Genomic DNA, 16,011 nt, shown 5'->3' on the forward strand with positions numbered 1-16,011 from the left:
CAGTCCTGTCCATCTCTTTACGTCCTCGCCCCCAGGAAGGTGGGGTGGGTGGAATGAGCAGCCCAAGCTGGCAGGGTGGTAAGGAAAGAAAGGTCACGGAAAAGCTTCAGTGGGGTGTGTGGAGCCCCGCTGCTCATCGCTGGGCAAGTCGGGGAAGGATCTGAACGTTTCTTTCTTCTCACTCCGTAGATTCCTGCTGGACCAGCCAGCGAGTTCCAGCCGTAGTCCCTCATTCTCATCTGCTGTCACGGTTTCTTCAAAGCTGTGTCTGTGTTTACTCTTGCTTTGGTTTGTTGAATCTGTTTGTTTAAATCCACCACTTTTTAAACTTAAAAATGTTGATTTCAAAGGAAACCGTAATCCACTGCACTAAACGGAACACTAGAATTAGCACTTGCCTTTAGCAGGAGGTCGCTTTGAAAAAGTTTCATGGATATAAAAGCATGGTGTTCAGTTTGGAGCCATAAAACAGCAAGGGCCAGTAAGGAGTCAGGAGGGGAAGCAGCAGAAACTGAGCAGGAAGTGTGGGGAACAGGGAACCCCCAAGTGAGAGCACCGTGGCGAATCAAGAGTAGGTGCTGGAGAGGGTGTGGAGAAGAGGGAACCCTCCTTCGCTGTTGGTGGGAATGGAAGTTGGTACAACCACTGGGGAGAGCAGTGTGGAGGTTCCTTACAGCACGATTCCCAATAGCCAAGACTTGGAAACAAGCTAAATGACCATGGAGAGATGAGTGGATGAAGAAGAGGTGGTAAATATACATAGTGGGAATACTACTCAGCCATGAAAAAGAATGAAATAATGCCATTGGCAGCGACATGGATGGACCTAGAGATTCTCGTATTGCGTGAAGTCAGAAAGAAAAGAGTACCATATGATATCACACGTGGAATCTAAAAATAGGGTGCAAGTGACCCTATCTACAAAACAACCAGATCACGGACAGGGTAGAGCAGATTACGGTTGGCGGCGGGGAGAGGAGGAAGTTTGGGATTGGTGGATGCAAGCTCTTCCATTTGGAGTGGTAAGCTGTGGGGTCCTACCGTACAGCACAGGGAGCTAGGTCTCGTCCTTTGGGGTGGAGCATGATGGGAGGTGCTGTGAGAAAAGGGACGTATGTACATACACGTGTGGCTGGGTCACTGTGCCATACAGCAGGCAGGGACCCAACATGCTAGATCAACTCTACTGCAATTTAAAAAAGGAAGTACACGGTGAAGCAGCGGGTGTGTAATCCCAGTCATGAGAGAGGCAGCATTGGATAAGAACTGAGTCACCGGAGTGGCAGGGCGTCTGAGATGCATGACCAGTCCCGACTCTCTCTGGGTCCGGCAGCCCCTTCCACAACCCAGTGGCGTCTCGTGTTCCATGAAGTCTGGCATGAGGGTTGTCTGGCTTCCAGAGACGTTTTCTATGTCTTTATTCCTGTTTGTGTATGTTCACTGGAAAGGCGCCTGCTTTCGGCTATTGTAAGGAGTTTCAGTTCTGTGAAAGTCAATGAAGGTGTTGCCGTTGTGGCGCAGTGGTTAACGAATCCGACTAGGAACCGTGAGGTTGCAGGTTCGATCCCTGGCCTTGCTCCGTGGGTTAAGGATCCAGCGTTGCTGTGGGCTGTGGTGTAGGTCGCAGACGTGGCTTGGATCCTGTGTTGCTGTGGCTGTGGTGTAGGCCCAGTGGCTACAGCTCCGATTGGACCCCTAGCCTGGGAACCTCCATATGCCTTGAGTGCCGCCCTAAAAAGACAAAAGACCAAGAAAAAGAAAGCCAGTGAAGGCAATGGTGAAGATGTGTATTCTTCCCGGATTAATCGGAAAAGTTAGGGCAGTTCTAGTTGGGAAGGATTTTGTTTAATCTGACAAAATGTTTCTACAGTCTGACAGGGGCAAATAAAAGGCCAGCCTGAGGAAGAAAACTCGGGGAAAAAAAAGACACTTTCATTGCCAAACCTTAAAATGGTTTATAGGGGTACAGTTAAAGTAGTTATGGAAGTGGTGCAAGAATGGACGCACTAGAAGAGGGAGAGCAGAATTGAGAGCAGGGTGGTAGAGGCGTTTCACATCGGTCCAGAGAGATGCCAGGCATTCCCGTTGTGGCTCAGTGGGTTAAGAACCCGATTCATATCCATGAGGACGTGGGTTTGATCCCTGGCTTCCCTCAGTGGGCTAAGGATGTGGCATTGCCATGCGCTGGGGTGTAGGTCGCAGAGGTGGCTCAGATACAGCTTTTTAAAAAAAAAAAAAAAGAAAAAGATGCCAGGACACTGAGTGAGCCACTTCAGAACAAAATAGGTGCGTTGATACCTCGGACAAACTCGAGACTGATGGACAAATTAACGCAAGGTGACATCACAGAAAGGTTGGCAGAGAAGGGCACCTGAGCCAGGGGAGGAGGAGCTGCCCCCCGTCCTTGCTGCTGGGCCGGCTTCATGGGCGTCGGATCTGGGCCGTCCTTCCTCTCGCCGTCTCCCTGTGGCCCCACGTCACCTTCCCTCCGTGAGTCTAAGAACCAGTTTCCCCTTTTTGTAAGGACGCCTGTCATTGGATTGGGGCCCCTGGAGAGACCTTATGTGACCTGATGACCCCTGTGAAGACCTTCTCTCCGTAAGATCCCACTCGGCACTGGAGGGGACCACAGGTCGGCGCGTGACAAGGCTCGGCTTGGATCCCGCCTCGACTCCGGTGGATCACGCCGGTCCCGGGGTGGCCTGGCCCTGACGCCGAGTCTTCCTCGCAGGCCTATGGCCACAAGCAAAGGGTTTCGCGGAGCGCGTGCAGGGGTTCCCTAGGTGTTTGGGAAACAGCCTGTATTCACCCCCACCCTCCAATGTCAAGGTCGACCGAGTTCTTCCCCTTGTGGGGCTGACTGCCTCCTCCTTCCTTCCCTTTGCTTCTGAGGAGCCGTTCCTGCCCCATCTCCAGTCTGTCCATGGAGAAAGCTCAGCCATGGACACCATCGAATCCTTGAACTTGGCGATGGGAGTTGGGGGTAGGGGAGATAGGAGCCTGGGGGTGCTGGGCTAGTTGAGAGGTGGGGTTCGCAATCCTCTGCCAGCCCCGACTCCCCCTGAAACCCTGCGTGTTCCTCTCCTGTGCAGATGCGCATCCTGGAGCTGTTACCTCGGGCTGTGTGCTCCTCGAGGCTGGAAGTAGGAGATGCAGGCTCAGCTGGGTAAATGGGCATAGGGTGGGGCCTAGATGAGCCCTGGTTGGAGGAACCCTACACATTGGGGTCAGCTTGAGGTTGGGGAGGGGTGATGCCAGAGGCGCCCCGAGGGGGTTGCATGGCTTCCCTGTGAATCGAATATTCTCGCAAAGGTTAGGGAATAGTGGAGAAGCCTGGTGAGGGGGCGTCCGCGTTCTCAGCTGGTCCCTCTGCCTTCCCCTTCATCCAGCTGCTTTTCTGCTGGCAAAGCCGGGCATTCCAGTGGCCCAGCCCCCCTCCCCCTTACTTTCGGGGCGTGGAAAGAACCAGAATCCCTTCCCCTTGAATTCAGCGCATAGAATAATATCGGCGACTATAAAAATGACAGCTTATCTTTGTGTGGTATCTGGCCATGGATGCACTTCTTTCACGTGCAGAATCTTAGCGCCGAGTGAGATAAGGCAGGCCTTTCACTAGATCTTTACCAAGAAACTGAGGCGAGAGGAAGAGTCCTAACACCTCAACTAAAAATAATGATGAGCTGGTGGGGGACAGATTTTTTTTCCGTGGGACCACGAGGGCATAGCCTCAGAGATGCTCGGCTCATGCAAGCGGCTGGAGCGGCTCTGGGCCCCACTGGCCCTTTCGGGAGAGCCCCACCCTGGAGGATGCTTTGGAATTTGCTTTTACAGGTGCTTGGCAGGTCCTTCTGGGGACATGGGAGGCAGGACCCAGGATGTGCATCTCCCAGGCCATCGCCGCCCGCCCCGCATCCCCCGTCACAGCCCAGCCAGGCTGACCTGACCTGCAGGTCTCCACCCAGAGCTCAGCCAAGCTTAAGCTTCGCAGATAAAAAGAGGGGCCAGGTGCAGACATGTTCTCTAGGAAACACATTTGCCTGGCGATGAAGGAGCTGGGGGTGCCTGTCTTCCCTGCAGCTTCCCAGTCTCACCCAATGTCTCTGTGGTGGGTGGTAAGGATGCTGTTCCCAGACGGGAGTGGCTGGAGGGAGCGGGCTTTCTGAAGCCCTGTCCAGCGGAGAAGGGCTGGTACCCCGTGGCCCGACAAAAGGGGAAGCTTTCAGTGCACAGCGGTCACGCACAGGGCCGGGCAGGTGTGTCTGCCGCCACGAGCCTCGGTCTGAGCTCAGATCCATTCGCTGGCGTGGGGGCCAGTCTTGCTTCCCAGGGACACTGAAGGTGGCGGTGGGAGGGACAACCTGGGGCAGGCCTCCCCCTCACTGGTTCCGAAGGTGCCTCGGGCAGCCCCCGCCTCTCCTGCAAGGCTCGGGTGCCATCCGGCAGGCCCCAGGCATCTCATTTCTGCGGGTGACCCCAGCCCCTGGGTTCCCGTCACTGCCTCCTCCCTCCAGCTGGAGGCAGCAGGACCTCCTCGCTTTTGCTCACATGTCGCCTGGGAAGCCAGGGTCCTGCATGAAAGCCCCTCTGTTTCAAATATTCAAGAGGTTTGGTTTCCTGGTGAGATCCCAGTCGATAAACCCTCCTGCCGAGACACAGCCCGGACTCTGGAGCGAGCCCTTGGCAGGGCTTCTCTCCTGAGAGCCCCGCGCTGCTGGGAGCCGCCTCTTGGATCGAAGGCTTGGAAAATTGAGCTCTGGGATTTGTTGGACGTATGTTTACATGGAGGCCTGCACAGTCCTACAGATTTCACGACTCCAAGACATTCACTGACTTCCAAGTTTTATATATTTGAATGTTTAAAAAATAAATTTGGCTCAGAGATGAAAGGGCTGGAGATAATTTCCATGTCCTCATTTGGGAGCTTCAGATATTCCCACTGACGTTTTGTAAATATTGTAAACCTTTCTTCACCTTCTATATGTCAAGATAAAAGAGGACGTTTTAGATAATGGCTTGAATGTGGGGTGGGGCCTCGTTGTGGGTGGGGGCTGATGACCCCCCGAAGAGGGCAGGCCCTGGGCTGTGCCGGCCAGAGCACCCAGCAGAGGCGCCTATGAAGGTTTGCCGGTGGTCCCGGGGTTGCTGGTGTGAGGATTTTTACCCCCCTCCTCCCGAATCTGCCTGCACTTTGCCCTCCCTTCCCTGCTGCCTCCAATCCTGTGATTTACACCCAGCCTCCAGCAGGGGCTCCCTCTGCTCCCCGCCCCATGCGGATTCCACATCCAGCTTTGTCTCCCGTCTCCCTCCCTCTCCAGGGGCCCTGCTCTTTGCTGCTTCCGTTGTGTCTCGTGGAAGCACATCGACCCACTTTTAACCTTTTTTTGGATCATAGGTCCCTTTGGGGCAAATCTCCGCAAGTTGTGGGGTCTCTGGAGGGGCCCCTCCATCCAACGTCGGTGGCTGGAGCAGGTTCCTGCTCCTGAAGCCCACACACGGGTCACGGTTTAAGAGACCTGCTGTGTGTGTTCTAGGCCTTGTACCAGAGCTGGCTTCTAGCCCCTAACCCTGACTCATCTGCTTTCTCTTTGGGGCACACAGCCCTCCCTTAGGGGAACCCAGGGCTGGGTTGAGCCCCAGCTCACTCATTTATTTCTGTTGTGGTCGGAAAACACACTTGCATGATGTCAGTCCTTTCAGAAGAGTGGAGGTTTGTTGTGTGGTTCAGCGTCTGGTCGGTCCTGGGGGATGTTCCGTGTGCTCTGGAGAGTGAGGTATGTCCTGCTGCTGGTGTGTGTGTCGGGGGGGAGTTCGGTGAAGGTCTGTAATGGTCACTTTGCCGGTTTCCTTCGTGGCCTCTGTGTGGCTGTTCCAGCCATGGTTGTGAGGAAAATACATCTTCACCTACTGCCGTTGAACCATTTTCTTCCTCCCTGTGATTCTGTCGGCTTTGGCTTTGTGTATTTCTGGGCTCTGTTGTGTGGTACATATATTCTTAAAATTGTTTTGTCTTTCTAATAAATTAGCTCTTGTAACATGATAAAACATTCATCTTGATCTCATTTTCACTTGACACTCTGCTTGGTCTCATGTTAGTATAGCCACACTGGCTCTCATAGTTGCTTTTTCCTAGGGTAACATTCTGTTGGCTTTAAGGTTTTTTTAACTACGTATTTTGAGTTTTTTTTTCTTCTTTGGTTTTTGGCGCTTCTAGGGCCACACCTGTGGCATATGGAGATTCCCAGGCTAAGGGTCGAATCGGAGCTGTAGCCACCGACCTACGCCAAAACCACAGCACCGCAGGATCCGAGCCACAACTGCAACCTGCACCCCAGCTCACAGCAACACCAGATCCTTAACCCACTGAGCGAGGCCAGGGATGGAACCACAACCTCGTGTCTCTAGTCGGATTCAGTAACCACTGTTCCATGACGGGAACTCCTGAGTTGTTTCGTTACGGCTACTCTAGGGTTCACGATATAGATCTTAAGTCATCAGAAGTCGCTTCAGCTTTGCACTAACTTAATTTCAGTTCATATAGAAACTTGTACTATATAACTGTTTCTTTCCCCTCCTTTTTTGGCGTATATATAGAACCTTGTACTATATAACTCTGTTTCTTTCCCCTCTTTTTTGGCGTCATTATTGATCATGTCTTTGTTACAAACCCAACAGTACATTATTGCTACTCTGTAAGATTGTGTCTTTTAAGAAAGTAGAAAAAAAGCAAGAATATATTTATAGAGTTTGTTATATTAACTTTATTTACAAGTTCTGATCCTTCATTTTTCTTGTGAATTCCAGTTACTCATTCCATTCCATTCCATCTGATTTATTCCCTTCCTGGGGCAGAAAAATAAAAACGATCTTCTTAAATTTTTCTGCTGGCACTTTCAAAACAGTATCCTGCCTTAGCCTCTCAAAGTTCTGGCCTCGTTGAAACTCTGTCATCTGTTCAGTTGACTGCATTATCATCCTGGGTGGTGCTTCCTCTAAAGTCAGAAGAACTTCTCTCAATGAGCTCATGGCCCTGGCTTAGTCTTGTTTGGTGCCATCCGACTTTAGCTTTTGATTATGTGTTGGTCATGGTTCCAAATGTAGAACCTTCTAGATGTAGAAATGTGTAGGCACTGTGGAGGCCTTTTTTGATCACTGCAGCCTCTTTTCCCCCTCGTGGAAGCCCGCTGATCCTGTTCGTTCTTCTCATGGTAACTTGTGCTCTCATCTCCCAGTCATAGCTTGACACACCCTGTCTGGATTAACAGGTTTCTTTCCGTGGTCGGTCCATGTTCTTTCTGCTGGGGCCCTGAATCTCTTGCCCGTATCATTTACTTCTTCTGGACTAATCACTAAGCTTGGGCCTCTACTGCTCACTTGCAGCCCCCTCTGTGATGGATATTTATTCTCTGGGTTTTGGTGGTCCAGCACTCATTCCTTGTACTGTAATTTGGGGAACCCCTTGGCCAGGGTGCCATGCTGTGGAGCTGACTCCATCTCAGCTGTGGGGATAGGGGGGCAGGCATTTAATGTAAACAAAACCATACAGACCATCACCATCCCCTGGCCATGGCAGTTGGTCCAGAGATGGGTACAAGCATATCCGAGACAGTGAGGTGGGAGGAGAACGGAGATGGGATGTTGGGGGAGGGTGGGGGGGGAGTGTTGCAGCTCTTGAGAATGGATGCTGTCAAGCCCCCTCATGGGGAATCTGCAGCAAGCAGAGCCAAGGGTAGGGTGGGGAAAATGCTTGAGTCTTTTGGCATTGTTCCAGACTCTTGATCAACCCATACCTGAAGCTAGAAGAGCTCCTGGGCATGTCTCTTACAGGGCCAATGAATTCCTTTTTTGTTCTTTTTGTTTGAGTAGTTCAAATTGGATTTCTGATGTCTGCCACCAAAAGAGTTGTAACTGTCTCTACTTTATGGCTGGGCATTTTAGGATACACTACAAGCAAGCTATCTAGCTGAATTTAGAAGTCTTTTGATTCTCCTAGTAATCTCAGGTCAGGCAGCCTCTCTCCCCCTCAAATGCCAGGAGAGAGAGCAGCAAAGGGCATGGTCGGGCCAGAGAAGTGATGTGGAAAGCAGTTCACAAGAAAGAAAAAATTAATCTTGTTAATGGAGAAGTGCCAATTCAACCAAAAGATACGGTTTTCTTGCGTATAAAATTGACAAATCCTTGACCCAAAATCATTTTCAGTGTCATTGTCAGAAAACAGATTCTTAATTTTTCTTTTTTCTTTTGTCCTTTAAGGGCTGCACCAGCAGCTTATGGGGGTTCCCAGGCTAGGGGAACAATCGGAGCTACAGCTGCCGGCCTACGCCACAGCAACACCACATCTGAGCTGCGTCTGCGACCTACACCACAGCTCACGGAAACGCCGGATCCTTAACCTGCTGAGCGAGGCCAGGGACCGAACCCACGACCTCATGGTTCCTAGTTGGGTTTGTTTCTGCTGTGCCATGACAGGAACTCCATATTCTTAATTTTTAATGGCACTGTGTGTTACTCTGACTTTCCTGGAGGCAGTTTGGCAATATAAATTTTGAATGTCTTTTGATTCAGGTATTTCACTTGTAGAAATAATTAAGGTTTTTCACAAAGATAAAAAAGTACACGGTCATTCTTGCAGCACTGTGTACAAAAACAAAGATATTATTTTTTTTGGCCAGCCTGCGGCATATGTAATTCCCAGGCCAGGAATCAGACCCGAGCCATAGTCGCAACCTATGCCACAGCCCCAGCAAGGCCGGATGCTTTAACCCCACCATGCTGGGCGAGGATTGAACCTGCATCCTGACACTGCAGAGACGCCTCCAGTCCCGCTGCCCCTCAGCAGGAATGCCCTTTGCCTTGTTTTTTGAAGCAAAAATTTTAGAACAACGTTAACCAAATTACAGGAGACTGTGCCTAGCAATTAGGAAGTGACTTTCTACTGGTATTTAAGTTGGCTAAGAATGGCTTCTTTTAATGGACCAAATAGCCCCCAGGACCAGATTTTTAAATATTTCAATTTCATTGACCAAACCCTTTGTTTGTTTTTTTTTTGTTTGTTTGTTTGTTTTGCATGTTCTCTATAAAAGAAATGAACTCTACCAGGCCCAAGAGCCACAGAATATAATGCCTATCAAGAAACCTCCAATCCAGTATCGGAAAAATAACCACAGGTGACAGGTGTAAAAATGCTAAATGCCACAAACCTAAATAATAGGTAGAAAATCCCAGGAGGGGAAGAGTGTGCTTGTACCTACGGGACCTGGGGAAGGATCTATGGAGGAAGTGGTTGAACTTAGCTTCGTAGGATGGCAGGACTCGAAGAGGTCGTAAGCTGGTGGTCTGTCCACGCCTGCTTACATCTTGGAGGAAAAACTTAGCAGAGGCGGCTGTGCTGGGACGCTCCTAACCCTGGCTGAGGCCACCCTTTGGGCCTGGCGATCTGCCCACCCCCCGGGAACCCCCCTCTCTCTAGGGAGCACTGGCCCAAACAACTCGCCTGCAGCCCGGAGTGCGGTTGGCTCTGTGCTGTCATTCCTGGGAGCTCAGCTTGTGGTCTGGGTGTTGTGCGTTCCCATCAGATTTATCTTTGCGGAGAGGCAGGGAAGAGGGAGATAGCAAACTGGGAAAATTCTCCTTGAGTTAAATGAGAGCCTGATGAGATCTCCAAAGAGATTATATGTAAAAAAACCTTGACCTTGTCTGTGGGCCGCATGTGTGTGCTACGGACTTTGTGGCACAGCAGTAGAGGCCAGTCACGGCCATCGGGATAAAACTGCATCAGAGCCTCGCTCCTCTTGCATTGTCGTGCCTTTTTGGGTCGAGAGTTACAGCTCTGAGATCACTGGGCCACGTGGAATGTAAGACTAGTCATGGGCTTGCAAGTGGCCCAGGTAAGAGCATGGAGACTTAGAAAAATCTGGATGAGCATGATTTAAAAAAAGGTGACTCACCAATTCCCCTTCAGGAGGTGCTCCAGAGACCCAGAGGACTTTGCAGGCACCCGTGCAGCCCAAAGCATGTCTGTATTCCTGATGCTAACAGCTTTGGTGCAATAATAACTGCAACAGAAGATCAACTCTAGGACATGGCGAGATACTGGCAGTCTAGCAAACAGCCTTCCAAGGTTGCATTTATCTAAAGGAAAATCATGATGCTCTCAAACTGAGCCCCAGAATCTTTGTTTTTGTCATGATAATATGTGGTAATGCCCTTTCTTGGGAGCGGATTCACATTCATAGAGCTTTTTGAGTTCAGCAGATGGAACTGGAATGATGGGTGTAGGGTTCAGTGAGGGTCCTTCTCCCTTTTGCTATTTGCAGCTACGTCTGCTTATCACATGGGCCCCTTCCCTCCTTTCCTAGGAGTCTTTGCACAGTGGATTCCGTCCTATTGTCTAAGTCTTGGCCTTAATTGCTCAAGATGCTATTTCCATTAGGGTCGTTTTGTAGGAAATAAGACAGAACAATGTGCAACGGTTGAAAACACAATAGATACTCATTTTTGGCTGCTGTAACAAATGAGGGGCAGGCAGAGAGGTATTTGGGGAGACTTTGCTCCACGGAGTCACTCAGGGACCCAGGACAACAGTGGTTTTTCTAAAAATCTCAGGCATGGTTTTCAAGGTCTCTAGAAAGTGGTCCTATCCAGCCAATGAGAAAGGGAGCAAACAGGATGGAGCCAGCATAGGAGGTTTGTACCCCTGCATTCTACTTAGTTAGAACTCAAGGAAACTCGGGAATGTGTTCTAGTACATGCCAAAGAAGAAGATAAAACCTTTGATTGTGGTCGGTGGTCCCACCATTGTACTTGGTCCCCCTGGAATGCATTGCCCCCCAGACCGTGCTAGAAATGATGCCGCAGAGTTGGGTAATAGATACTGTGTTCCTGGTACATGGAACAGTGAGTGGTGGTAGTGGGTCCCCAGCCCGCGTTTGCTGGCAATTATAAGGTACTTGAACAATTTACAATGCGCGTGCTCTTAAACGGTTGCATTTGATTCTCACACCAATGCCGGGAGGAAGATGAGGCAGCAGCCTGGCCCCTGCTTTATAGATCAGTTCAGAGAGGGGTGACCTTCTCCAGGTGATGCAGCAAGTGGACACCACTGAGAGCCCCATTTCTCACCTGTATCCCCAGCCATTCCAGCCACCAAGTAAAGATGCCCTTAAGTCCCCTTTATCCTATTAAAAAAAAAAAGACCTCACCCTTTGATCCAGCACCCCCTGTACTTCTGAATCACAGGATTTCTCACTTCTTGAAGTCCAAGTTCCTCTAACATGACATCTTGTGTCTTCTAATTGCTCCTCAACCCATGGCACCCTGGCTGCTGAAGCCATCACTGACTGTGGCCTCTTTGTCCCCAGCCAGCCAAGTCCCCGGAGCGCTCTTTTCTCATGACTCTTAGCACACATTTCTAAGAAATAACACTGCACACCATTCCCATGCAAACAGCATATCTGGGGCGCATGCTTAAATAGATGGCTGAGAGGGCTTCACTTGGGGCCAGATGCTCAGGTTGAGAATCTTCTCACGGTTTGCACATAAGCAAGTGGGCAGAAATTTTGTGCAGGCTTTGTCAGCCTGCCTTTTCTTCACTGCTCACATTTTCCTGGTGTCAGGGGCTGGAGGACATGTACACGGCGATGCCACCTCTGGTCCCACACGTTATTTCCCGATTTGGGGAGTGCCAGCCCTGTAAGCAGGAGGAGGGTTGCTGACAGCTGTTGCTGTGCCAGAAGGGCAGGCTGTAATTTAGCTACTTATGGACGTGACCGTGGACCCCATAAACACAAGCTACAGGAGAAAACTGAAATGAATCCCCAACTCAACTTCTAGTTCCAAAGCTGCCACCCCCGTGTGACCAGACACCATGGTCAGAGTGACAGCAGGGGAGATAGGGTGGAAACAGACAGGAGTTGTAGCTGATGGAGTTTGGGTTTTTATAAGCCAGTGACTGTGTGTGCCCATGGCCACGTCCCCTGCTAGGACACAGAAGGCGCCCTGTGACAGTCCCTGAACTTGAGCTTCCCGACGAACCTCCCTTGATTGAGTACACCTGCGTCTAGAACCGGGGGTGGGGGGGGGAGGACAGAGGTGCCTTAGCTGCATGATTGACTCGAGCACAATGGACTAAAAATTGATTTATCATCTAGCGAATCCCTTCCTTAGGTTTTGAAAGCCAAAAACGTAAAGCTCCCCGGCCAAGTCCAAGGTCTGTCTGCCCTTGGCTCCGTTCCTGGTCCTTGGCCGTCTCTCCGGCTCACAGAGGGCTGACCTCCGGGCCGCACCTCCTCCGCCGACCCGGGCTCTACCTCGCGGTCAGGCAGGTCCCTGGGCCTTGCCTCCGCCTCTGCGCCCAACCTCCTGGGGAGCTCTGCTCCGGCACCTTGCTGATCGTTCTCCACGGTCCATTCCCGCCCCTGATGTACTGGCAGTGGGCTTTGTTTTTCTGCTGAAACTGGGAAGAGCCTCTTCCCTAAGATATTTTGTGAGGTTTGGTGGCGGCGGGCGGGGGGGGGGGGGGTTGTTTTTAAAGAATGTTTTGAAATGATGGTGGATTTACAGTGTGGTTAGTTTCTGCTCTCTAGCAAAGTGGCTCAGCTATACCTGTTTTCTTTCTATATTCTTTTCCATCACGGTCTATCCCAGGAGACTGGATGTGGTCCCCTCTGTGTGGTCCCCTCGCGTATCTTTCTAAATAGTTTGCGTCTGATACCCCTGAACTCCCCGTCCATCCCACTCCCTCCTCCCCACCTTGGCAGTCACAAGTCTGTTCTTCTTGTCTGTGGGTCTATTTCTATTGGGTATATAAGTTTGTGTCCCTTTTTTAGGTTCCACATATAAATGATATCACGTGGTGTTTGCCTTCCTCTTGGTGACTGACTTCCCTTCATATGAGAATCTCTGGTTGCCCCATGTTGCTGCAAGTGGCAGCATTTCCTTCCTTCTGTGGCTGAGCAGTATTCCATTGTGTATATGTACTATATCTTCTGGATTCACTCCTCTGTGGATGGACATTTAGGTTGTTTCCGTGTCTTGGCTGTTGTGAATAGTGCTGCTACAGATACGGGGTTCATGTATGTTTTTGAAATAGTTTTGTCCACATATATGCCCAGGAATGGGATTACTGGATTATATGATAGGGGTTTTTTTTGATATATATGTATTTCTATATATATATATATATGATATATATTTTTTGCTATTTAGGGCTGCACCTGCAGCGTATGGAAGTTCCCAGGCTAGGGGTCAAATTGGAGCTGCAACGGCTGGCCTGCACCACAGCAATGTGGGTTCTGAGCTGTGACTGCAACCTTACATGTTCACGGCAATGCTGGATCCTTAACTCAAGGGGAATTGAACCTGCATCCTCATGGATACTAGTCGGGTTCATACCCGCTGAGCGATGATGGGAACTCCCGGTAGTTCTCTATGTAGTTTTCTGAGGTACCTCCATACTATTTTCCATAGTGGTTGTACCAATTTACATTCCCCCAACAGTGTAGGAGGGTGCCTTTTCCTCCATACCCCCTCCAGCATTTGTGATTTGTGGACTTATTAATGGTGGCCATTCGGATCGGTTTGAGGGGGCTCCTTTGTAGTTTTGATTGGCATTTCTGTAATAATTAGTGATTTTGAGCATCTTTTTATGTGCCTACCTGCCACCCGTGTGTCGTCTTTGTCTGTTTAGGTCTTCTGCCCATTTTGGGGTTGGGTTGTTTGTTTTGTTGAGTGGTAATCCTGCCTTTTGAATCATTTAATGGCTGACAAAATACTGCTAAAGCCAGCAGCTTGCATCCCTCCAGGGGTACCAGGATGCTGGTTGCCTTGGGAGTGGGGGTGAACTGGAGGCTGGTAGCTAAGTTAGCATAGTTAGTGCCTGCTTTCTTTTCCCCCCAGCTTTGTTGAGGTATAATAGGCAATAAACGATTGTGTAAGTTTTACAGTGTGCACAGAGATGAGTTGATACGTCGTGTGTATGTTGCGAGATGTTTGCTGCTCTAAGGTTAGTAGACTTAGTAATTTTAGCCGTTCTGGCCTGTGGGAGGTGGTACCTCATTGTAGCTTTGAGTTGAATTTCTCTAAGAATTAGCGATGTTGAGCTGCTTCTTGGGTCTGTTGGCCACATCTGTGTGCCGTCTTTTGGGAAACGTCTATTCAAGCCTTCTGCCCATTTTTCAGTTGGGTTGTTTGTTGTTGTTGAGTTGTCCGAGTTGTTTTTATGTTTTGGAGATTTAAGCTCTCGTTGGTTTCCCTGTCCGCAGCTATTTTCTCCCATTCCTTAGGTGGTTTTCTTTTTTTTTTTTCTTTTAATGGTTTCCTCTAAGCTCTCTCGGAACTGTTGACTCTGCGAAAATAGGAAGGTAGATCTGGGCTGAGCAGCTAGAACAGAGGCAATTATTTCGACGGCAGGAGGATTAACACGGTACGCATGCTGGGAAGACAAAATTCTATAAAGTGAGAGACTCATTGCTATTAAGAGTGATACCCCTAGGGAAAAAAAGTCAGTTAATGGTGATACAAGTAGAATATAATGTATCTCATTTTACAAAGCTAGAAAAGGATACGTATTTAATATATGAAATAAATGAATATGCAGGACACAGGTGCACAAATTTCAGAGAGAATACTAAGGATTCCACTTATTCTATTTAAAAATTATCAACAGTGATACATTGTGGGTTATAATAATATATATATGGTCTTCCTCTTGTTTCTGGCCCAAAGCACCTAAAACCTTGGGAGTTTCCTAATTGATAAGGCCTATAAAAGGGTTGTTTGCGATGTTAACGATGCGGCTTATGGAAAGCACACGGGGGTGGGGGCCGGGGGCCGGGAGGACCCGCCAGGGGTTAGAGGGCGTGAGTCCCCTGACCTCGAGGAAGGGGAGAGGGGCTGGAGGTTGAGTCCGCTTGCCAGAGGCCAAAGATGTACTCAATCACCGCCAGGTAAAGAAGCCACCCTAAAACCTGGAGAGGATGGGAGTTCTGAGAGCTTCTGGGTTGGCGAGGATTCCAAGGAGGTTCTGAAAGAGGGGTGCTCTCAGGATGCGGGTGGGCCACGCCCTGTGTATCTGTTCCCTTGGGCTCTTCCTGAGCTTTTTCTCTCCTTTTGTAATAAACTGGGGATCTAATGAGTCAACGGGTGCTCTGAGTCCGGTGAGCCACTCTAGCAAGTGAATCCACCCAAGGAGCAGGGAGCCGGAAGCTCTGGCTTGAGTCAGTTGATGAGAAGCACAGGGGACAAGCCGAATTTGTGATGGGCTGCTGAAGTGGGGACATTCTCGTGGGCCTGTGGAATGTGACGTCATCTCCAGGTGGGAGGTGGCAGGACCCCGGGCGGGACTTGGAGGATTGCCGGGTGGCATGGGGAGCCCCCCACCCCCGCCAACACTGCAGCCCCCATCAAGGGAATTGGTGACCAGGATCCATTTTAAACAGGACACATAATTCTGCTGGATACACATAAAAATATATGGTGGGCTAAGGAAAAATGAGCTGGAGAAGTAGGACGGGAAGAGAAGGCACGGAGCAGGAAGAGGAGAAAGGAAAGAAGAAAATACGGGATGTTATGATGATGGGGAGTCAACTACAGATGGAGGAAACTAAAAATATATGATGCTTAAAATAAAAAAGGTCTTTAAACATAGGTTGTCCAGATTTGAAAATTAGAATTTTCCATTCATGTTGAGGTTGAAGGTTATTGGACTAAAGCCATTAGTGAAATTTCACATGTGAAAGGTGTGAACCATGATAGCGTTTGGACAAGTTTTTTCAAGTCGTCTGTAAGTGCACAGTTTGCACGTGAATACAGTGGCTCTGCAGCTTCCAAAAGGGCTCTTTTCCCCATCTCCAAATCCTAATGCCCAAGTTTGAACAACAAGCAGAACAATCACCAATACCCTATCCCGTTGATAAATTACATTTTTAAAATAAAAATCAAAGTGTAAGTATTGTACAAATATAAAAGGCACAGGAAAGAAAAAAGAGTGAAAGATGTTGAAGTATTAGGAAGGGA

The 16,011-nt window shown here is 49.5% G+C and overlaps 1 protein-coding gene across 10 annotated transcripts in view; it reads left to right on the forward strand.

Annotated features, from left to right (window-relative positions):
- The window catches only part of MYOCD (myocardin), a 484,310-nt gene that overhangs the window by 102,696 nt on the left and 365,603 nt on the right, over positions 1–16,011 (forward strand). The gene's annotated exons all lie outside the window — the stretch shown is intronic.

Source organism: Sus scrofa, chromosome 12, assembly GCF_054392235.1.
Source record: "Sus scrofa isolate SSC_HxYL_T2T_F1_AM1 chromosome 12, Sscrofa_HxYL_maternal_Yorkshire_Landrace_v2.0, whole genome shotgun sequence".
Taxonomy (NCBI): domain Eukaryota; kingdom Metazoa; phylum Chordata; class Mammalia; order Artiodactyla; family Suidae; genus Sus; species Sus scrofa.